The 23,486-nt window shown below is 26.2% G+C and overlaps 1 protein-coding gene across 2 annotated transcripts in view; it reads left to right on the top strand.

The window, feature by feature from the left end:
• Positions 1–4,667: 4,667 nt before the first annotated feature.
• Positions 4,668–23,486, top strand: part of LOC127285062 (zonadhesin-like) — a 42,909-nt gene continuing 24,090 nt past the window's right edge. Inside the window, exon 1 of one of the 2 annotated variants that reach the window (XM_051310865.1) lies at positions 4,668–4,778. The gene's annotated coding sequence lies outside the window, so the exon portion shown is untranslated. Of the gene's footprint in view, positions 4,779–14,036; positions 14,173–23,486 lie in introns of those variants that run through there. The other variant, XM_051310864.1, reaches the window with a different exon arrangement.

The following is a 23,486-nucleotide window of genomic DNA, read 5'->3' as shown; positions in this document are numbered from 1 at the left end:
TTTATGGGTAAAGAAGAGAAGATTATGATAATGAGTGACATTTCATTATCGACTCTCAATATTTGTCCAAATATTTACCGGCCGATTTCTAACTATCATTACAGAACAATATCTCACCTGGAGTCTATTCATTTTTCTCAGTTCATTTTATATTTGGGACGAAATTCCTGAAGTGATCCAATTGCCAAAATGTGAGCATTGCATTTTTTGAAAAATCATAACTATTGTATAAAAGGGATGAAAAAAAATGTTGACCTATATGATTTCGAAAGATTTTTTCCTACTCTTTCGAATGGTGCAAAATTTTTTTTTTAAATATTCAAAATTTACCCCTTTTTTTGAAAATCAAAAATATTTTTCACTTTTTTTTAATAAAGGACAATTTTTATTTCTTTTTTTTACCCCTTAAAATGAAGTTTTAAATATATGCTTTTAATAAACAAATTAAATAAATTTTTGTTTGTTTTCGAAATATTAATTAATGTAAATAAATTAATTAAAAAACGATCAAATTTTTTTTCACTCTGTTATACAGTAGTTATGATTTTTTAAAAAATCCACTGTTCATATTTCACTAAAATTTTAATCCTCTCCCCCTTCCCACACAGCACTGAAAGTTTAGTAAACATTTATTAAAGCTTTAACTGCAATGTTCGGAATGTTTAATTGCAAACTTGAGTAAAGGTTGCATAAATATTAAAATGTCCGCCATGAATAAATGTTTATCAGGAAAGTTGAGTAAACATTTAAATTAAATATTCGTTAAATGTTTATCAGGAAAGCTGAGTAAACATTTAAATTAAATATTCTTAAATGTTCATCAGGAAAGTTGAATAAACATTGAAATTAAATGTTCGTTAAATGTTTAGTTCGAAAGTTGAATAAACATTGAAATTAAATGTTCGTTAAATGTTTAGTTCGAAAGTTGAATAAACATTGAAATTAAATATTCAGTCAATTTTTGCGACGAACATTTCCTGAAAATTTAAATTACATTTTCAGAAAATAAAAATAAATAATATTTAAGAAGTATTAATAATAATAATAAAAATAATAATAATAATAATAATAATAATAGATCATTATTATTATTATTGTATTAATTTATATTAATAGTTGTTAATTATTATTATTATTAATTATTAGTTATTAATTATCGGAGGACAATAAAAAAAATTTATTTTTTTGTGAATAAAAATAAAATAAATAAGTTTCAACATCGTTGCTCTGCTTTGATGCTTTGTTTCACATTGAATCAAGTATTGCATGCTTGATAAAGAACAATTTTTGAAAACAAATTGGGGTGTGCTGGGGATTGAACTTACGTTCGCCGCGCGCTAGCTAAAGACCCTAACCACTACACTACAGATATCTGACTAAAAAAAAAAAAAATCTTCCACACACTCTACAACTTTCTGATAGACAAGTGATCCTACTTATCGACTCAAAAGTCGATAATATAAAGTTGTAGAGTGTGTGGAAGATTTTTTTTTTTTTTAGTCAGATATCTGTAGTGTAGTGGTTAGGGTCTTTAGCTAGCGCGCGGCGAACGTAAGTTCAATCCCCAGCACACCCCAATTTGTTTTCAAAAATTGTTCTTTATCAAGCATGCAATACTTGATTCAATGTGAAACAAAGCATCAAAGCAGAGCAACGATGTTGAAACTTATTTATTTTATTTTTATTCACAAAAAAATAAATTTTTTTTATTGTCCTCCGATAATTAATAACTAATAATTAATAATAATAATAATTAACAACTATTAATATAAATTAATACAATAATAATAATAATGATCTATTATTATTATTATTATTATTATTATTTTTATTATTATTATTAATACTTCTTAAATATTATTTATTTTTATTTTCTGAAAATGTAATTTAAATTTTCAGGAAATGTTCGTCGCAAAAATTGACTGAATATTTAATTTCAATGTTTATTCAACTTTCGAACTAAACATTTAACGAACATTTAATTTCAATGTTTATTCAACTTTCGAACTAAACATTTAACGAACATTTAATTTCAATGTTTATTCAACTTTCCTGATGAACATTTAAGAATATTTAATTTAAATGTTTACTCAGCTTTCCTGATAAACATTTAACGAATATTTAATTTAAATGTTTACTCAACTTTCCTGATAAACATTTATTCATGGCGGACATTTTAATATTTATGCAACCTTTACTCAAGTTTGCAATTAAACATTCCGAACATTGCAGTTAAAGCTTTAATAAATGTTTACTAAACTTTCAGTGCTGTGTGGGATTTTACAGTTTTTAATAAAAATTAATAATAACACAGGCACACAAAAAGTAAAAAGTGGTTTGGCGAGACACTTCACTACTCTGTTTCCATGTATTTTTTTCCGCTGAATCTGAATCCGAAGTGAGAATTGACAGATTGATTTTTATTTTTGAGATAAACTCAAAAAACTGCTCAGAAAGAAAAATAAAATCAAAAAGTTAAAAAAATTTTGAATGTCACTGCGATAGTGTAATTCCATGTATTTTTTACCACTGAATCCGAATCCAAAGTCAGAATTGTTAGATTCGCTCAAAGTTTTGAGATAATTGCAAAAAATTTAAAATCAGTTTTTTGGAATTTGAGCCAATCTGACAATTCTGACTTCGTATTCGGATTCAGCAGGAAAAAATACAAAGAAATAAACTAAAGTAGTGTTTTGGCAAAAAAAAAAAAAAAAAAAAAAAAAAAAAAATTATCTGTGCCCTTAATTCAGAATTTTTATCAGTTTTTGTCGATTAGCTCAAAGAAATTTTTTTTTTCCCGAAACACAACGATACTGCATTTTCATGTATTTTTTCACTCTGAATCCTAATTCGAAATCAGAATTGACAAATTGGCTCAAATTTTGAAGATAAGTCCAAAAAACTGATTTTGAGTTTTTTGTTACTTGAGTTTTTTTGCAATTATCTCAAAAATTTGAGCGAATCTAACAAATGCTGACTTTTGATTCGGATTCAGCAGCAAAAGTACATGAAATTACACTATCGCAGTGACATTCAAATTTTTTTTAACTTTTTTGATTTTATTTTTCTTTCTGATCAGTTTTTTGAGATTATTTCAAAAATAAAAACTAATCTGACAATTCTGATTTCGGATTCGAATTCAGCGGGAAAAAATACATGGAAATAGACTAGTGTAGTGTCTCGGCCAAACAGCTTTTTATTTTTTTTTGTGTTTTTTAGGGTTCCGTACACCTACGGTGTACCGACGGAACCCTTATGAAAAAACTCTTGCGTCCGTCCCAGCTTTGTGTCCCCACCCCCCTTAATTTCTACATTTTGCTATATGAAAAACTGCAATTTAGTAAACACATACGTATTTTCACGTGTAGATTACAGGAAAAATATAGCGAGACAGATTGGATTTGATGGCTACGAGCTAGAAAGGAAAGAAATCGGTTTTTTTTCGAAAAAATTGCAAAATTGGCCCTGCCCTCCCCTCCTTAACACATTGAGTGAAGGTATCAAAAATAAAATTTATACAAAGTAGATATTTAAATGTGTTTTTTTATTTATATATCTTTATTTATTTATATAAAAAAGAGTTTATTATTGTTGGTGTACGGAATCCTTGAATTAGTGCGAGTGTAACTCGCACTTGTCCGATTTTTTTTTAATGGATCACTTCAGAAATTTTGCCTCATTAATTTATTTATTGTTTATATTAATTAATTATTGTGTAAAAAGATCAAAAACATTAGGTGAAAATTAATTTTTAAACTTATCTATCAAATAGGGAAATTTATCATTATGTCAATTATAATTTCTTCGAAAGTCAATATTAATTTCAAAATATTGACAAACTTTAAAAACAATTCTAATCATTTTGTTTCGTTTATTTGAAAAGTAGCTGCTGTTTAAGCTGAATAATAATTAAATTTCAATTTTTTTTTTTGAAAATAGTTTATTGTGAGTATAATCTGACGTGGAATTCATTGCTAAAAACGAATATCATTTGATTTTGGCAATTTATTAAGTTTTCATGAACATATTTACGTTTTTTTGAAATGTGTATTGGTGGGGTGAGGTGGCGAGTTAAAAATTAAACATTCTATGCATTTTTTTTAAATTTTATTATTGCCCTACTTTATTATTTCCTATATAATTTTTTTAAGGGTATGTGTGAACCTCCCACGTGACCTAGTATGGAAAAATGTGGTTTGGTAGTATACATTTCACTCTAAAATGAGAAAAGATTTTTGTCTGCAATTTTGAGGGATGATAGATTTGGGTACAAGGAATCTCGCTGTTCTCCGAAAAATACATAATTTTGCGTTAAATTATTAAAAAATGAAGTTTAAAAATTGGCATTTTTAAACGAAAATGAAAAGAAACATGGCGGCGCATACACAGACGTTGCTTGAGTGTGTCAGTGCTCCAGTAAACAGCGCCAATTCGAGCGAGTGGTCGCTGAATGAACTATGATATAATACATTATTTTACTATTTATTTCTTTATTTTTATTATTTTTACGTTAAGTTATGGTAAATGAGTAGAACAGAGAGATTCCTTGTACCAAACAAAATCATTTCTCCAAAATTTTAACCCAAAATCATTTTTTATTTCAGAGTAAGCAAAATGAAAAATAAAAGAAAGATATATCTTAATGGCATGCAGTTAAAATTATATATTTTTCTATCTCTAAATTTCAAATTTAAGTATTTTTAAAAACAAAGTTTAGTAATAGTAAAATTTCTCATTCTCTTATATGGGTGATTCTACAAACGAGTGAATTTTGACTGGTGAGGCTTATTTTGTATATTAATTTTGAAAAAAATAATTTTATTTTTGATGAAAATTGTAAATCTTAATGGTTTCTATTGTGGCACTAAAAAATACACATCAAATACACATCAAAGTGCTAAATTTCTCATTTGTCTGGCATGTCCCGTAGTGCAAATGACAGTTCATATTGTAAAAAAATTTTATTTTTCAATTGTTTAGCAGAAAATTCATACTGCATTAGTAATGTTAAACAATTGTAGATTATTAATGTGGAAATAGTTATGACATTACTCTATACCTTATTTATAAAATATCTTCTCGAATTTTGTCCCATAGATTTTGTTATCATTCGTCTGGCAGTTGAAAACATGTTAAAATTATTAAAAATCAATATTCTGATGAAGTTACAGTTCGTTATTGTTTGTTAATTAAACTGAACTATATGTGATACCATGCGCGTTTTACTTAATATGTTATTTTATTAACCAAGATTTCTCAATTTGATAGTAATTGGAATATACTCTAGGAGATTTCTAGTATTTATGGATGTTAAAGACGGAAATTAATTAACAAAAAAATAAAATAAATAATTTAAAGAGAAAATTAAAATGTTTAGAAAAATTTTTTATTATTTTTATAATTTTTATTATTAACAACTCCGCTCGTAGTTAAAGCGTAAATTGATTTTCGCTAACAAAGTTAGAAAAAGGTAGTGGACAGTCCCTTAGAATATTATCAACTCAATAAACCCGGATAGACCGTATTTTAGATAAAATGCTCAAAAAGAGAGATATAATAAAAACATCAAAAAGGTGACTAAATAAATGAAAACGTAATTAGCACAACAAAAGAAATCCGTTTATTCATTCAAACCACAAAAGTATACATTCAGTTCACCAATTGATCTTTAATAAAATGATTACAATTAAAGCAATATTTACGTTAAGCTACTTGACTGAAAATCAAGTCTCACAAGAATAATTTATTGCAAGTAAAACAAAGAGACCAAATAAAAGAAATTTTCATTAATAAGAAAACAATTTGTGTGTTTAAGATGTGTGTAATAATGAATGTTTGTTTTTCATTCTATGATTCTATCTTTTTAAAATAATGTATGGATATTTAGAGCAATTCACCAGAATAATAATAATTTAAATGTTACAGAAAAGTATCAAATTACTTTTCGAACTCTTGAGAGTTTAACACTTTCACTTGATATACGATTCCCAAGTATGCGGAAGTCTTTTTAACTTCCTTTATTCTTTATATTTTCCTTCTTTACTTTGATAACTAGTATTAAATATTTCCTTTAAACAATTATTTCAATATTTCAAAATCTGCCTTTTAAAAATTCAGAGTTTGGTGTTTGAAGGTACAAGTATTAAAAATAAGATGGTATTATTAAAAATATTTTATTGGAAATAAATGAGAGCTCTGGTTGTGCTCTGCTCGATGACGCAAAAGGGTCTGACCCAATTAGGCCTGAGTAATTAGGAAGGGATAGGCAAAGGTAGGCAAAAATGACTCATCTTACTCCTGTACTTTTCCCCAGCTACCCACTAAAAAAAAAGAATTAGGAGTAAGCGAAAAGAATTGGTGGTAACTTAAGCTGAATGCGGTTTGGCGAAAAAACCGAATTGGAACGTTACGGTGAATTATTTTTTTCTTACCGTGAATTCTTTTCTCTTAAACATTTGAATTGACGTTTGTTTATTCGAGATTGCATTATAAATGAATAAGAATAAATGTTTCGAAGTCTAAAAAAGCCGATTTGGAATAAGAAATATATAATTTTTTAAAAAGAAATAAAAGTGAAATGTGATAGATTTACCGACAATTTTACCATGTGAGTACTACTCAGATGGTAAATTTATCATATGAACACTACTCACTTGATAAAATCGTCGGTGAATCTGTCACACTTCGCTTTCATTTATTTTTTTAAATTATATATTTCTTATTCCAAATCGGCTTTTTTAGACTTCGAAGCATTTATTTTATTCATTTATAATGCAAACTCGAATAAACAAACGTCAATTCAAATGTTTAAGAAAAAAGAATTCACGGTAGGAAAAAAATAATTCACCGTAACGTTCCAATTCGGTTTTTTCGCCAAACCGAATTCAGCTTAAGTTACTACCAATTCTTATCACTTACTCCCAATTCTTTTTTTTTACTGGGTATCCAAAATGTTGCAAGTCGAATAAGACCATAAAATGGCAGGTGCTAAAAGGGTCTCAGGTAATGAACCTGAACTCTAAATTTGTGTAACTGTAAGAAATCAAACAATTTTAGTTAAATACTAAAATATTCTAAAAATCAGAGCACAACCTAAAATTATAATAATTAATTTTCCTAATGTGTAACAAATACGTAAGAGTGTGTCATGTGTACTTGCCTGTGTACCATTTTCTAAACTATATGTTTAATAATGAATTATTTTTTTTAATGTCCAAAAATAAATTAAAATCATTCAAGAAGATTTGATCGCCACAAGAGTATTGGGTTCACCAAACCTGAATTTTCCAAACAGTTAATTTGATATATAAATAATTACGATATTAAACAAACACTTTTCAATTTCAAACGTGATCTTGCACTTTAGCATTATAATTTTTTTTACTTGTAAAATTAATTTTCCTTTTTCAATGAACTTTTATAACTCAATAGACATCTTTAATGCCTTCAAAAATCGTTCATGTGTTAATTAAAGGATTAAAAAAATTTGTAATTTTCCAGATAATTTCTTTGAAATTTGTATCAGTAAACTTTTGACAAAAACATTTCTGTAAGAATTTTAAAATTAACCAATAAAATTTTCCTGGGTGATTTTTGATAAGATAATTTTAAAACTATCGACAAAAAATGTTCTAACTTTATTTTGACTTTTTTGTTCGAAAGTATAATATCCAATGAATAAATACAATAAATAAGAAATCTAAGGTTATAAAATTTTAAAATATTTTTTATGCATAATGCACACGAATTTAGAAACAAATATCTTAATCGCATGCAGTTTACATTAAATACATAATTTTATTTTTCTTAATATTGTTGGTTTTTTTATATTTTTTATTTATAATTCTAGATCTGAATTACAAATTTACGTATTTTTGAAAACAAATTTTTAAAGTTGTAAAATTTCTATTTTTTTAAATATCAACCGTTCACAAAATTATTAAAATCAAATTTCATATGTGTCGCTATATTTAACTACCATAACATTTTTTATGTCCAAAAAACAAATATTCATTAAAGTTAAAAAAAACCAGTATAAATTTTAAATTAAATAACATTTTCTTAATTCAAAAACGTAAAAATTTTTTCTCTATCTTAACTTAAAAAAATTTTTACTTTTTAGTATTAGGAAAAAGTTATTAATTTGTAATTGAGATCTAGAATTATAAATAAAAAATATGAAAAACCAACAATATTAAGAAAAATAAAATAATATATTTAATGTAAACTGCATGCGATTAAGATATTTGTTTCTAAATTCGTGTGCATTATGCATAAAAAAAAATTTTTAAATTTTATAACCTTAGATTTCTTATTTATTGTTCTTTTCATATAGATATATTTTTCAAAACCAATAAATTTTAAAGTAGTAAAACTTCTTTTCGTAAATCTGCTACAAACTAATTTATAACTTTAAATTACTAAATTTATTTGCTATTAAAATTTAGCCAAGATATTTTGCTTGGTTTCTGAAATATTAGATTTAAAAATATTTTTTACATCTTTCACTATTCTCATATTCTCAATAGGCCAGTTAGTAATTCAGTTATGAATTACTCTATAAATTTTTATATCGTCAGCATACAAAGAAAATAAGCATGAGTCAAGAGCTGTGCCTATATCATTAATGTGAAGAATAAATAAAAGTGGACCAAGTACAGATCCTTGTAGTACTCCTGAAGTTGCAAGAAATGGGTCAGAAAATTCAAAATTAATGCGTACCACATGAGGTCTATAATTTAAATAATCGGAAAGCAAACTCAAAAAATTTCCATGAATGCCAATATTCTTAAGCTTTGCCACCAGAATAACGTGATATATTAATATATATATCAGAGAAGGAGAAATTTTACTATTACAAAACTTTGTTTTTGAAAATACGTAAATTTGAAATTTAGAGTTAAAAAATATATAATTTTAAATGAACGCCATTAAGATATACCTTTCTTTTATTTTTCAATTTGCATGCATTTTACATAAAAATAAATATTTCAAAATTTTATTAGTTTCTTAAATTTCTTATTTATTGTTCTTTTCAAATAAATATATTTTTTTCAACACAAATTTTTTTCGTAAATCTATTACAAATTCATTTTTATCTTTAAATTCTTAAAACTCAATTAATTTAATCTTTAAAGGTAATATGGGGTCAAGATCACAGCAGAAATTTTTTTGGCTAGGTCTCTTAAAATTGGTCGTTCAAAATGATAAATTTTAAAATTGACAATTATTTTCAACAATTTAATGAATTTTCTAACTTTATTTTGAATTTTTTGTTCGAAAGTATAATATCCAATAAGTTTATAACCAAAATTATGTTCATTTTATCTTAAGAATTAAATTTTTTATTAATTAATTTAAAAAGAAATTGCAATTTCTTTTTTTTTCAATATGCAGAAAATTTTAAATTAAGAAAAACAGTATTGGATTTTATAGATTAGATCTTTTTTTATAGATTAGATCTTTAACTAAAATTCAGTTATAGAATTATGTGGAAGGGAAATAGCAACTGTTCTGTTGTCCCCTTGACCCCAAATGACAATAGCATTATATGACAACAAATTTTCTCTTGAAATAATTGGTTTTTAAAATTGTACAAAATACAGTTTTATTAAAAAATTGTTTTTAATAAATAATAAAATTATAAATTAATTAAATTCATCAAATTTTCAAAAATCCATTTGTTTTCATTTCTTTATTAAAAATTGTTATTAATTTTTTTTACGAAGAAATTTTTTACTACTTTAAAATTTATTGGTTTTGAAAAATATGTCTATTTGAAAAAAACAATAAATAAGAAATCTAAGGTTATAAAATTTTAAAATATTTTTTATGCATAATGCACACGAATTTAGAAACAAATATCTTAATTGCATGCAGTTTACATTAAATATATTATTTTATTTTTCTTAATATTGTTGGTTTTTTTATATTTTTTATTTATAATTCTAGATCTGAATTACAAATTTACGTATTTTTGAAAACAAATTTTTAAAGTTGTAAAATTTCTATTTTTTTAAATATCAACCGTTCACAAAATTATTAAAATCAAATTTCATCTGTGTCGCTATATTTAACTACCATAACATTTTTTATGTCCAAAAAACAAATATTTATGTATTTAATGTAAACTGCATGCGATTAAGATATTTGTTTCTAAATTCGTGTGCATTATGCATAAAAAAAAATTTTAAAATTTTATAACCTTAGATTTCTTATTTATTGTTCTTTTCATTTAGATATATTTTTCAAAACCAATAAATTTTAAAGTAGTAAAACTTCTTTTCGTAAATCTGCTACAAACTAATTTATAACTTTAAATTACTAACAAAGTTTTTTATTAATTATTATTAATCAATTATTTTCTTTGTCAATTCAGATTTAGAGAGTTCAAAGATTTAAACTTAAAATTTTTGAAATTAGGGTCAGTTGGGGTCATATTAATTTTTTTTTTAATTTTCATTTATTAATAATAAGGAGATAAGTTGTATTGGAATCTTAAGCCAATACAACTTATCTCCTTTAATTATTATTAGCAAATTCAAAAAAAATTTTATTATTTAATTAATTTAATCCCAAGTTCTTTTACTATTTTTGTTTCTTAACTTAAGACTAACTAACAATACCTGTCGAAATAACACCTAATCTAATTTGAAAAATCTCGCTCGCATTGGGCACCTAACGCTCACAAGCCTATACTACGCTCACCACGGGGTTACGCTGGCTAGTTGCCCTCAATCTGTTAATACCGTTGATGTTTTTGGCTCGCCTTTATTATGTTTATGTCTGTTTTGTGTATTTGAATATCACAAACATTCAGAAGAAGTTCGTATAAGCGTTTTGAAATTTTAAGCAGATGTGATTGATTACTTGACCATGAGTCAAAAACTTGTGTACCACAAAACCCTGTATTCAATTAGTTTTATCCCCAAGAAATAATTCATGACGATAGCTAGCACTGCGAGCGTCAGTAATCGTTTTTATGAAGTTTCTAATAAAAATTTAATTTTTAACTGTATTTTATGTATAAACTCATGCCATTTTGATTTTATGCATACCGTTTGGCACAATGCGTAAAAAAGGAAGTAGGAATTCTCCAGTAAAGTTTCAAAAGCGTAAAAGAGTTTTTAAAGGTAATCAATTTACTAAACCAAGAAACGCTAATGTGAAAAGTGCATTTGGACGCAAAATAAAAACCTCTAAGACCTTTCAAGTTCCATGCAACACAACTTTACAGTATTGCCTTATTTCATTTCCTCATGTGTTTTTTACTTTGTCAACTTTCGTGAAGTGCAAATTGTGTGATAAAGATGTGAGTTTTGAAAAGGACAATCCAAAGGGTCTTAGTTTGCAACAGGTGGTAATATGTGGATGTGGAAAAAAATATATTGATTCATGCAAACGCGTGGAAAAAGATTATGAAGTCAATAAAAAAATTGTTTTTGTCATGCGTTTGCTACGAGTTGGCGTCTATGGCTTTCAATTGTTCTGTTCCCTGATGGATTTGACCAATAACTTCTCTGAATATTTTTATTACAAAGTAATTGATCATATAAAAATTGCAACCGAATGTGTAAAAAATCTGGTTATAAAAAAAGCAGGTAAAGAAGAACAAATTTTAAACGCCAATAAAGGATTCAAAAAAGACGAACTGACTGTCTCAGTTGATGGGACTTGGGCTAAGAGAGGTTTTTCTTCTTTGATTGGTGTCTGTAGTCTCATAGGAAAATATAGTGGAAAAGTTTAAGATGTATTTATATCATCAAAATACTGTAAACGATGTGAACTCAAGAAAAAAGAATTGAACCCAACAGAATTTGAAATCTGGAAAGAAGAGCATGCAGATGAGTTTTCTACAAACTTTGAAGGAAGTTCAGGAGGCATAGAAGTCAATGGAATGATATCCATATTTCAGCGGTCAGAAAAGCTTCAGAACGTTAAATATTCCCACTATATTGGAGATGGAGATTCAAAAACGTTCTCTAATCTCTTGAATGCACAGCCATACGTAAATTTCATCGTACAAAAACTCGAATGTGTGCTACATGTGGGAAAACGTAGGTTTCGACGTTTGAATGGAAGTTAAAAAAAGTTTGACAGAGCAGAAAAAGTTTAAAAAAAGGAAGAAGAAAAGCTGCAGAAAGGAACGAAAAAAAATCTTAAAAAGAACAAAAAAGGTGCCAAACCGCAGGTGAAAACTACTGAACTTACAGAAAAAGTTATGAAAGTGATGTCGTTATACTATGGTCTGGCAATACAAAGGCATCCTGACTCTGTTGATGACATGCAAAAAGAAATTTGGGCAACTTTCTATCATAAGATCTCGACTGATGATAAACCGCAACATCAAAACTGCAATGTTAGTTGGTGTGGCTATTTACAAGCACAAAAAAAATAAGCGGTACGTTCACAAACCAGCTTTAAGTTCTGAAGCTCAAGAATTTGTTGTACCTGTGTATGAAAGTTTGACAAATTCGGAACTTTTAACACGCTGTTTAGGTAGAAATACGCAAAACAATAATGAAAGTTTTAACGGTTTGCTTTGGTCTATGTTACCGAAAACACACTGCACAGGTCATAAAATTGTCGAAATGGTGACCTGGATTGCCCTTTCAGTATTCAACGAAGGTAATCAAACGCTTCTAAAAATCATGAACACCATGGGACGTGACATCGGTACAGTTGCAGTTGATTTTGCAAATAAACGAGACGAAAAGAGAATTCTAGCGGCGGAGAAGCGCGCATCTTCAGAATCACAAGAAAGCAGAATAGCAAGGAAAAAACAGAGACAGCTTGACGATGAGACACTCGAAGCAGCTTCAGGACTTCTCTACGGACCAGGGATAACAGATTAATGCTTTTGTAAGTAAATAGTTTATATTTAGAAAAAATTATCTACTATATTGGATGCGATATTTAAAATTTTTGAAATCTGACATCATAATCGTAATCAGCGACCCGAAAAACCCCCGAGTAATCATTTTCGAGCAAATCCGATTAGTTTTAAAATTTTCGTCCGCCATATTGGATCCGCCATTTTGAATTTTTAAAATCTGACATCAAATTCGTAATCAGCGACCCCAAAAACCCCTGAGTAAGAATTTTCAAGCTGATTTAGTTATTTCTGCTTGACTAATTATAACCTTTTGATATCAAAACTTTAAACGCTTTTTTCTCAAAACACTATATTTAAAAATGATAACCAGTAGAACTCAAAAACCGTTTGACCAATTTTTAAAAATTCAAGTTGCATTCGATTCAGTGGAAGTTTTTGCAGGTCCTAATCCTCTAATATATTTAAAATATTCAATAATCAGGTTTTTGTGAGTGATTGATTGTCAAAAAAATGGTGTTTTTTCAGTTTTTTGGGTTCCAAAGCTTGCCATTTTTTTTCTTTTTGATTTTTTTTTAATATCTCGCTGTTTAGAACCTGTATTAGGTCTTAAACTTTAAAATCACGTTTGATTTCTTTTATTTTAGATGATTCTGCGATGAGCTACAGTGGTTAAAGTAAAGAACTTTGATTTTGACCAGTGTACATAGCGACATTATTTTTAAAATCGCAATTTTTTTTTAATAGTTCTTGACGTATATAGTAACATGTAAAAACTTTTGATCAATTATATTTTAAAACTTATGAGTACACGATCTTTTAAAAACCTTCTATTTTAGGACAAAAAAATTTAGGATACCCCTTAAAAATAATTGTCAATTTTAAAATTTATCTTTTTGAACGTCCAATTTTAAGAGATCTAGTCGAATAATTTTTCTCGTGTCATTCTGACCCCATATTACCTTTACGGGTTAAATAAATTGAGTTTTAAAAATTTGAAGATAAAAATAAATTTGTAATAGGTTCACAAAAAAATTTTACTTTTTAAAAAATTTGTGTTGAAAAAAATATATTTATTTGAAAAGAACAATAAATAAAAAAATTCAGAAACTAATAAATTTTTGAGGAAAATTTTTAAATATTTTTTTATGTAAAATGCGTGCAAAATGAAAAATAAAAGAAAGATATATCTTAATGGCATGCAGTTAAAATTATATGTTTTTCCTGATTTTTCTATCTCTAAATTTCAAATTTACGTATTTTTAAAAACAAAGTTTAGTAATAGTAAAATTTCTCATTCTCTTATGTGGGTGATTCTACAAACGAGTGAATTTTGACAGGTGAGGCTTATTTTGTATATTAATTTTGAAAAAAATAATTTTATTTTTGATGAAAATTGTAAATCTTAATGGTTTCTATTGTGGCACTAAAAAATACACATCAAATACACATCAAAGTGCTAAATTTCTCATTTGTCTGGCATGTCCCGTAGTGCAAATGACAGTTCATATTGTAAAAAAATTTTATTTTTCAATTGTTTAGCAGAAAATTCATACTGCATTAGTAATGTTAAACAATTGTAGATTATTAATGTGAAAATAGTTATGACATTACTCTATACCTTATTTATAAAATATCTTCTCGAATTTTGTCCCTAGATTTTGTTATCATTCGTCTGGCAGTTGAAAACATGTTAAAATTATTAAAAATCAATATTCTGATGAAGTTACAGTTCGTTATTGTTGTTAATTAAACTGAACTATATGTGATGCCACTCGCGTTTTATTTAATATGTTATTCTATTAACCAAGATTTCTCAATTTCTAACGGAAATTGTGTTGTGACTAGACAAATTCTTATTCGTCTGGCAGCCATTTTTTGAAAAAAAAAACATTATTTTTAGGTCCTTTTATTGGCGATTCAAACAGCTACACTAGCGCCACAGTTGAACTAATTTAGGCGTGACTCGCTCTAAAGCAGTCTCTGTTTTGACAGTTTATTTCAAATTATTTAATTATTCTGATATTTTTATTGCGTTTGTAAAATTATTTTTAAGCGTTAAATAAAAAAAAATAATTTAAAACACATGGAGTGCTACAGAGCGAGTCACGCCTAAATTAGTTCAACTGTGGCGCTAGTGTAGCTGTTTGAATCGCCAATAGTACATTACAACTTAATATGCTACTGTTTATGATATTTTTAATTTGGATTGTTTTATCTAAATGTTTATTAAGGGGTGGTCGTCAAGTATTATTTTTGATCCTTTTGGGGTTGATAGTAATTGGAATATACTCTAGGAGATTTCTAGTATTTATGGATGTTAAAGACGGAAATTAATTAACAAAAAAATAAAATAAATAATTTAAAGAGAAAATAATAATGTTTAGAAAGAATACTAATTTTTATTATTAACAACTCCGCTCGTAGGTAAAGCGTAAATTGATTTTCGCTAACAAAGTTAGAAAAAGGTAGTGGACAGTCCCATAGTATATTATCAACTCAATAAACCCGGATAGACGGTTTTTTAGATAAAATGTTCAAAAAGAGAGATATAATAAAAACATCAAAAAGGTGACTAAATAAATGAAAACGTAATTAGCACAACAAAAGAAATCCGTTTATTCATTCAACCCCCAAAAGTATACATTCAGTTCACCAATTGATCTTTAATAAAACGATTACAATTAAAGCAATATTTACGTTAAGCTACTTGACTGAAAATCAAGTCTCACAAGAATAATTTATTGCTAGTAAAACAAAGAGACCAAATAAAAGAAATTTTCATTAATAAGAAAACAATTTGTGTGTTTAAGATGTGTGTAATAATGAATGTTTGTTTTTCATTCTATGATTCTATCTTTTTCAAATAATGTATGGATATTTAGAGCAATTCACCAGAATAATAATAATAATAATTTAAATGTTACAGAAAAGTATCAAATTACTTTTCGAACTCTTGAGAGTTTAACACTTTCACTTGATATACGATTCCCAAGTATGCGGAAGTCTTTTTAACTTCCTTTATTCTTTATATTTTCCTTCTTTACTTTGATAACTAGTATTAAATATTTCCTTTAAACAATTATTTCAATATTTCAAAATCTGCCTTTTAAAAATTCAGAGTTTGGTGTTTGAAGGTACAAGTATTAAAAATAAGATGGTATTATTAAATATATTTTATTGGAAATAAATGAGAGCTCTGGTTGTGCTCTGCTCGATGACGCAAAAGGGTCTGACCCAATTAGGCCTGAGTAATTAGGAAGGGATAGGCAAAGGTAGGCAAAAATGACTCATCTTACTCCTGTACTTTTCCCCAGCTACCCACTAAAAAAAAAGAATTAGGAGTAAGCGAAAAGAATTGGTGGTAACTTAAGCTGAATGCGGTTTGGCGAAAAAACCGAATTGGAACGTTACGGTGAATTATTTTTTTCTTACCGTGAATTCTTTTCTCTTAAACATTTGAATTGACGTTTGTTTATTCGAGATTGCATTATAAATGAATAAGAATAAATGTTTCGAAGTCTAAAAAAGCCGATTTGGAATAAGAAATATATAATTTTTTAAAAAGAAATAAAAGTGAAATGTGATAGATTTACCGACAATTTTACCATGTGAGTACTACTCAGATGGTAAATTTATCATATGAACACTACTCACTTGATAAAATCGTCGGTGAATCTGTCACACTTCGCTTTCATTTATTTTTTTAAATTATATATTTCTTATTCCAAATCGGCTTTTTTAGACTTCGAAGCATTTATTTTATTCATTTATAATGCAAACTCGAATAAACAAACGTCAATTCAAATGTTTAAGAAAAAAGAATTCACGGTAGGAAAAAAATAATTCACCGTAACGTTCCAATTCGGTTTTTTCGCCAAACCGAATTCAGCTTAAGTTACCACCAATTCTTATCGCTTACTCCCAATTCTTTTTTTTTACAGGGTATCCAAAATGTTGCAAGTCTCAACTTGCAACGAGCTAAACAATAAGACCATAAAATGGCAGGTGCTAAAAGGGTCTCAGGTAATGAACCTGAACTCTAAATTTGTGTAACTGTAAGAAATCAAACAATTTTAGTTAAATACTAAAATATTCTAAAAATCAGAGCACAACCTAAAATTATAATAATTAATTTTCCTAATGTGTAACAAATACGTAAGTGTGTGTCATGTGTACTTGCCTGTGTACCATTTTCTAAACTATATGTTTAATAATGAATTATTTTTTTTAATGTCCAAAAATAAATTAAAATCATTCAAGAAGATTTGATCGCCACAAGAGTATTGGGTTCACCAAACCTGAATTTTCCAAACAGTTAATTTGATATATAAATAATTACGATATTAAACAAACACTTTTCAATTTCAAACGTGATCTTGCACTTTAGCATTATAATTTTTTTTACTTGTAAAATTAATTTTCCTTTTTCAATGAACTTTTATAACTCAATAGACATCTTTAATGCCTTCAAAAATCGTTCATGTGTTAATTAAAGGATTAAAAAAATTTGTAATTTTCCAGATAATTTCTTTGAAATTTGTATCAGTAAACTTTTGACAAAAACATTTCTGTAAGAATTTTAAAATTAACCAATAAAATTTTCCTGGGTGATTTTTGATAAGATAATTTTAAAACTATCGACAAAAAATGTTCTAACTTTATTTTGACTTTTTTGTTCGAAAGTATAATATCCAATGAATAAATACAATAAATAAGAAATCTAAGGTTATAAAATTTTAAAATATTTTTTATGCATAATGCACACGAATTTAGAAACAAATATCTTAATCGCATGCAGTTTACATTAAATACATAATTTTATATTTCTTAATATTGTTGGTTTTTTATATTTTTTATTTATAATTCTAGACCTGAATTACAAATTTACGTATTTTTGAAAACAAATTTTTAAAGTTGTAAAATTTCTATTTTTTTAAATATCAACCGTTCACAAAATTATTAAAATCAAATTTCATATGTGTCGCTATATATAACTACCATAACATTTTTTATGTCCAAAAAACAAATATTCATTAAAGTTAAAAAAAACCAGTAGAAATTTTAAATTAAATAACATTTTCTTAATTCAAAAACGTAAAAATTTTTCTCTATCTTAACTTAAAAAAATTTTTACTTTTTAGTATTAGGAAAGAGTTATTAATTTGTAATTGAGATCTAGAATTATAAATAAAAAATATGAAAAACCAACAATATTAAGAAAAATAAAATAATATATTTAATGTAAACTGCATGCGATTAAGATATTTGTTTCTAAATTCGTGTGCATTATGCATAAAAGAAAATTTAAAAATTTTATAACCTTAGATTTCTTATTTATTGTTCTTTTCATATAGATATATTTTTCAAAACCAATAAATTTTAAAGTAGTAAAACTTCTTTTCGTAAATCTGCTACAAAATAATTTATAACTTTAAATTACTAAATTTATTTGCTATTAAAATTTAGCCAAGATATTTTGCTTGGTTTCTGAAATATTAGATTTAAAAATATTTTTTACATCTTTCACTATTCTCATAAAAGAACAGAGAGATGTGAAATTGTTTTGTTAATTTCAAGTCTTAGTACTTAAAAAAAAATTTCCAATTGCAATTTTTACTTATTAAACAAATTTCTCAATAAATATAATGAAATTATTTAATAATTCATGTAATTTAATTAAACGCTTCTTAAAATATTCAAATTCTCTTTTATTTTTATTGTTATTCGTAACATTATTTTATATAAATAAAAGTTTTCGACATTTTTGAAAAAATGAACATTAGAGGATTACTTCAGAAATTTTGGCTCATATTTAAATATTAATTTTATTTAATTTTTTTTTAAATTACTTTTTACACAATATTAGGTTATTAATATTTAAATTATTAATTTTACCATTATATTTAAATACTATTATTATCATCATTAATGTAAATTTTAACCTTAAAACTTAATTCTAATTCTTTTTTTTTACAAAATCTTAATGATAAATTATTAATCGCTAGGTCATTTTAATGTCGGTAGTGAAAAATTTTAATTTAAAAACAACTGTATTGGGAGTTGTAACATCGGCTACATATATTTAATCGCCTTCATTTAAACCCAATTCATTTAGGGTTTTTGATAAATTTTCTCGTTTCTTCTCCTCGATACACAATGGATATGTGACCTTAAGAAAACAAATTTTTCAATTTCTAATTAAATAAATTTTGAAGTTCTTTCAAAATGTTTTAAAAAGATTTTTCAACTTTCTTTTATTGAATATTAGTGTGAGGAACCAGTGAAATTTCAATCTATCAAAATTTAGACTAATAAAAATTGACATTGTTTAAGGGTTAACAATTTTTTTTTACATTTTTTCAGAACCTGAAATTATATTCCAATTTGAAAAATTAAAAAAAGTAATTTCTAACTATTTTACAATTTATTCCTATATTTTTCAAAAATTTCATTCTTTAGAAAAAATTTGAAATTTTTCAAAATTCATACGATTGGTTATTCAGAATCGTGAAAAAACCGGCCCCTACCCGTAACATACAAATTTTATAATAAAAAATTCAATTAATTGTTTTTGTCTAAAATTAATTTGTTACCAATTTTTATTTAACAAAATTTCATTACCTAGAATTTACATTAAATTGAATTTTCATTTCTTTGAATTATTATTTAACAGAAATTCAGTTTTACAGAAATGTTACTTAATCGAATTTACATTTTACAGACTTGTTATTTCATCGAATTTGAATTTAACAAAATTATTATTTGCTCGAATTTTTATTATAAACAGAAAAGTCATTTAATAGAATTTTTATTTTACAGTTAAAGAACATTAGAACGAATTCTTTTCTAGACGAATTTTCATTTTGATTAAATTCTTAAAACGATGAATTTTTATTTTACAGACCTCGGATCGACTTAAAAGCAAAAAAAGTCCTTTTAGTCGATTTATATTTAAAAAAAAGTCGATTTTTTTATTTAAAAAAAAAGTTTTACAGATTTTTAAATAAAATTTTTTTTTAAATAATAATAATTTTGGAATAGTTAAAGTTGAAATTTTTAGAAATAATTAAATTTCAAATGATTTTGTTAATTTTTAGACAATAATTAAATTTTACAGAATTGAAAATAATTTATCAACTAATTTTAGATAAAATCTGAATTAGTAAAAATGTTTACTAATTTAAATTAGTGACTCACTTTTTGCTTTCGAATTAGTTAAATTTTACTAATTATTGTTAGTAAAAGTTGCTAATAATTAGTAAAATCTTACTGATTCAGTAGCAAAATATAAGTCACTAATTCAAATTAGTAAAAATTTTTACTAATTCAGATTTAGAGAGTTCAAAGATTTAAAATTTTTGAAATTAGGGTCAGTTGGGGTCATTTTAATTTTTTTTTTTAATTTTAATTTATTAATAATAAGGAGATAAGTTGTATTGGAATCTTAAGTCAATACAACTTATTTCCTTTAATTATTATTAGTAATTTCAAAAAAAATTACTATTATTTAATTAATTTAATCCCAAGTTCTTTTACTATTTTTATTTCTTAACTTAAGATTAACTAACATTACCTGTCGAAATAACACCTACTATCGGGCCAAAAGTAATAGGCTCCTCTCTTTGAAAGCTTATAACTCAGGTAAAAAAAATCGCCTTACATTGCGACAACATGAAATCAATAGGTACACAATGCCTACGTTACTATACGAAATTGCGAAAATCTGAAAAATTTTTTGCGTAAGTTATCGATTTTAGAAGACAAAAAATACATGGTTTTTTGCATCATTTTTACAACTGTCTACTTTAAAAGCCCATAGTATGGAAAATAAAAATCTTATCTACATGTGAAATTTTTTCTATAATATTTGAACCCTTCTGAAATAGAATATTAAAAAAAATTTCGATTATTTCTTTAACTTTTCGAGATTATTTAAAACAAAGTTAAAAAGTCATCTCGTTAACAAATAAACGCACATACTTGAAACAAATCGCAAATTATGCAAAAATTGATTTTATTAACAGAACAATAAACAAAAATTGTTTAAAAAATTTTGTTAAAGATTTATTTACGAAAATGTTTTCGGTTTTTTGCTTTATCACCTCATTAAAGCAAGGTGCTGACCGTGATGAACCTTTTTGTCAACGGCAAGGAATTGAATAACAGTGGTTTACTACCGTCCCTTTTTTCACAAGTTTTCTATTCATACTATTTATTTACAGCTTTAAAGACTTCTTTCGAGAAATTTACCAAGGGTATCGGAAATACGGGGCTCAGAACGAAGAAGATTTTTGAATCACTCAAAATATTTGTACAGAATATGTACATGAGGGCAGTGTCCAAGTTAGCCCCGTGAGGGGAAGCACTATACCCCTACTCTACCGGCCGGGCCATAAACACGGAGCTCGAGGGACACATGCACCGCGGGGGGCCTAAGCAGCGTTCTCGGGCCTAATGACATTTTCTATTTATGGCCCCTAATGAGTTTTTCATGAAAATTATAAAATTTTTTAATATTAACAATTTTAAATTTTTTTTAACATATTCATATTCCTCATAATTTCACGATTACGAGCATATGTTGTCCCAATTAAAAATGTTAATATTTAAAATGTTTATAATATTTGTGACGCTCCACGAGAAAAGGGACCTATCGCGACAAAACAGAATTATACAGGAAAGGCGTTTAAAGTCGAACGTTCTGATTGGCTGAGACGCGCCAGCGAAAATCAGCCCCACTACCTTACTACTACATCGTTCCTACGTCTCACGGATACAACAAGTATACTAGTGTAGTGGTGGTGGGGATGGTTTCCGTAGTCCGTGCTGGAACGCGATTGACAGGGTCATGTTTAAAGCTTTATTACAAAAAAAGTAATTAGAAAAACATTATTTTTGACATTTCTATATGAAAGAGCAACTCAAATACTATCGATTCGGATATAAAACTGGAAATTAATTTTTTGTCGCGATAGGTCCCTTTTCTCGTGGAGCGTCACATTTATTGAATTATGTCGCCTGAATCCCCCAGTATCGATCTAGTCATGATACCGAATAACTTTTTTAATAAAAATTAAATCTTTTCAAATATCAACATTTTTTCCCCTTATTTTTATGCGATTCAGACATAATTTTTTTTTTAAAAAATGTTGAAATTTAAAAAGTTATAATTTTTTTTAATCACAACTTTTCCAGGCTTAGGATTTTTTAAATTTCAACATTTAAAAAAAATTATGTCTGAATCGCATAAAAATGAGGGGGAAAAATGTTGATATTTGAAAAGATTTAATTTTTATTAAAAAATTTATTCGGTATCATGACTAGATCGATACTGGGGGATTCAGGCAACATAATTCAATAAAAATTATAAACATTTTAAATATTAACATTTTTAATTGGGACAACACATGCTCGTAATCGTGAAATTATGAGGAATGTGAATATGTTAAAAAAAATTAAAAATTATTAATATTAAAAATTTTTATAATTTTCATGAAAAACTCATTAGGAGCCATAAATAGAAAATGTCATTAGGCCCGAGAACGCTGCTTAGGCCCTTCGCGGTGCATGCGTCCCTCGAGCTCCGTGTTTATGGCCCGGCCGGTAGAGTGGGGGTATAGTGCTTCCCCTCACGGGGATAACTTGGACACTGCCCTCACCACGGGGCCACGCTGGCTAGTTGCCCTCAATCTGTTAATACCGTTGATGTTTTTGACTCGCCTTTATGCTAAATTTAAAATGGTCTTATCGTTAAATTACTTATATATTTTGACTATAATTATAAAATTATTTTAATTTTTATATTCTTGTTAATTTAAATATATTATATTAAAAAATTTCTTTATTAATGGAATAAAAAAACTTTGTCATGAATTTATAAACTTTTATTTTTATTAAATTAATAACTTATCAAATTATAAATACAATAAAAATATAAAATAAAAGCATATAATATAAATTTGAAAATACAATTATAGTAAATATTCTTTTTTTACGTTATATATTAAAGATTTATCATCTTTATAATGTATTAAATAATAATTCTTTAATTTTTACAATATTATAGGTATATTATAATATATAATAATACATAATAAAGATGATAAATTATTATAATACCTAATCTTAAAAAAACAAAATTTATTAAAAAAAATTATTTTCAAAAATGTGTTAAATATAATTATTATGATTTTTATTGTATTTACAAATAATTATTATTATTTATAAAATATTTATTTATAAAAAAACAAAGAATAGTTTTATTGAAATAAATAGCAATATATTAATTAATAACTATAAAATATGTTACATTGTAATTAACAAAAATTGTAAAAAATATATTATTTAATTTCTATTGAACGTATATAAATAATTACTCAATACAATTGTATTTTATACAAGATAATAATTAATATTGAATTAAGCTGCGAATATTAAGTCGAAAGTTGATTCAAGATTGAATCTAGACTGGACTCCTAGTCTTTGCTCATAAGGATCCAATTAGTCTTGAATCCAGCATGAGACGAACATTGGTAACCAATCTTGAACCAATTTTGATCGAGAGTTGTATAAAGGCTGCTTTTAGTCTGGGTTATACCCACTCTGGGCGTTCAATCTAAAATCAAGCCTCAATCCATCGTCAGCATTGGTT

This window comes from Leptopilina boulardi, unplaced genomic scaffold (assembly GCF_019393585.1).
Source record: "Leptopilina boulardi isolate dan_hultmark-lab unplaced genomic scaffold, ZJU_Lbou_2.1 LbouV2_328, whole genome shotgun sequence".
Taxonomy (NCBI): Eukaryota; Metazoa; Arthropoda; class Insecta; order Hymenoptera; family Figitidae; genus Leptopilina; species Leptopilina boulardi.
Note: the sequence above shows the minus strand (reverse complement) of the source record. Positions and strands in the feature narration are given on the sequence as shown.